Here is a 2,186-nt window from a genome sequence, read left to right on the forward strand (position 1 = left end):
CACCTCTCTTGCATTCCCAGACCCTCTCCTCTTTCCTCCTTTCTTGGCTCCCACTTCAGTGCCTTGGGATGTTTGCATCACCTAGAAGACTGGTCAGCTTTGACCCAGGTGTCCCTGCTGCCCCAGGGTGTGACGTCCGTCCATGCTGTCACCCCTCTCTGCAGAAGCAGTCCAGAGACTCCGGGGAGGGGCAGTGGGGACCTGCTGCTCCCCTCCAAGGGACTGTGAGATGCCTGTAGCATGGATGCACCTGACACAGGCTCCAGAGGAGGAATGGAGTCTGAGGAGGAAGGTCAGGTGGAAGTGGGGAACACAAAGAGATGATTTTCCCAGTGGGGTACACCGACGTCAGTGGGAAAGAAGGGAGCCAGAGGGGATAAGAGGCAGGACCAGGGGATCTCAGTGCAGGGTGGTGATGCCCGTCAGGCGGGCAGGGATGCGGGCAGCCAGCAGGCAAGCCAGCACGATGCCTATGAGCTGCAGCAGCGCCAGCCCCAGGGCAGCCGTGGCAATACAGAACATGTTGCTGCTGACGAAGGCCAACACCTTGGGGAAGCACCCGTCGTGGTGCAACCCGCGTGTGTCAGGCGGGTTGCGGTGGCAGCCCTGGCGGGCTTGGCAGCAGCTGAAGGGCACGGAGCGGTTCTGCTCCAACCCCCATGGCGTGGTGAGCCAGTCCCGGTAGCTCTGCACACCGCAGCAGGATAAGGAGCGCTGCAAAGCATCCAGGGCATCCGCCATCCCCTCGTCCTTCCCGTAGGCGAGCAGGGCCTGGTGCAGTCCTTCCTGGAATCCCTGTGCAATGTTCTGGCGGTAGAGGAGTGCCGAGAGCCCCGCCGCTAGCCCGGCTGCCATCACAGTGGTCAGGAAAGCGCTGTAGGCACGCAGGAGGCCTCGGTGCTCTGTGGCCGCACCGAAGCAGCCCAGGAAGCCCCAGATGATGACAACAGCGCCTGTGGCCAAGAGGATGGCAGGGGCACTGGGGCTGCTGTTGGCTGACAGCTCCAGGTAGCTCCCCAGAAACACCGTAGCCCAGAGGCCGATGATGAACATGGTCAGCCCCGCTGCCCAGAAGACGATGCTGAAGGCCATGAGGGACAGCTTGAGAATGGTCATGGTGCCCTGGGGCTGTGAGGGGGTCCTGCGGCCGTCGGTGCCGCTGTTCTCCGAGGTTGATGGAGGAGAGGGCGCCTTGGTGGGTGGTGTTCGGGCTCTCCCTGAGCGCGGGGCCGGCAGCTGCCTCCCCCCGCGGCGGCCGGTGCCAGTAGCTCCGCTGTGCCTCCCCTGTCGCCCTTTTTCAGTCCCCGGCGCGGGGGGGCGGCCCCGGCGGCTCCGCTTGTCCCCGGTGCGGGGCGGCCCCGGCTGGGGGCCAGAAGGGACGGAACGGGCCAGGACGAAGGTCTCCTCCCCTCTCCTCCTGCCGTCCTCTTTTAAGCGAGCCGCCGTCTTACGCTAGTGTGTATCCAGCGATACCCGGAGGGAGAAGCATACACACACACGCCTTAGCGCTCCTTTCCGAGGTTTGGGCCGTAGCAAACGGGTGAATGTGTGTGGACTGACGGTTCCCGCTGTCCGCAGCACTGGACACGCTCCGATGAAAAGGTTCTGCATGCTGAAAGCTCGAGATTAACTTCTACCGCAGTCCAGGTTTAACCTTCCTGTCCTTGGGTCGTGCTGATCATTGCTGCATCTTCCAACCTGCTGTTTTTCTTAGATTTTATCCCTTTCATAGCAGCGTTTTTTCCTTTTGAATTCTTGAACTGATAACTACCCACATCTCAAAACTACCTGCTGCCATTTTGCAGCAGAGATTTCGTACCTCTGTATGCTTTCTCATACGTTTTTTGAAGCTAACGCTATCAGAACTGGGTCTTGAATTGCAGTCAGCTGAGAAGGGCTGGACTAGCCACCCTGGGCAGTGCCTATGAGGGGCTACTGCCTGGTTTTGCAGGACAAACCTCTGAATACTCTCTCTGGATACTGTCTCAAATTTGAAGCCACATTTGGCTTCAACACCAATAAAGAACACCAAAATGAACACCAGTAAGTGGTGTTTTCTGTTACCCTTGCCCTTCCTTGCACTGGAAGCAGCTAGGTGAAATAGCTTTAGAACAGGCTTGTACAAGTATCTTGGGATGCATTATGCTTGCTAGGAGTAGTTAAAATATAGGGCATATGGGCAGCTC

General features: G+C 58.9%; 1 pseudogene across 1 annotated transcript; it reads right to left on the reverse strand.

The window, feature by feature from the left end:
• Window positions 1-399: 399 nt before the first annotated feature.
• Window positions 400-1,116, reverse strand: LOC308217315 (tetraspanin-7 pseudogene; annotated as a pseudogene). The gene has a single exon. The product of its transcript is annotated as a tetraspanin-7 pseudogene (transcript).
• Between the last annotated feature and the right edge of the window lie 1,070 nt (window positions 1,117-2,186).

Source organism: Psittacula echo (assembly GCF_963264785.1).
Source record: "Psittacula echo genome assembly, chromosome: 1".
NCBI lineage: Eukaryota > Metazoa > Chordata > Aves > Psittaciformes > Psittacidae > Psittacula > Psittacula echo.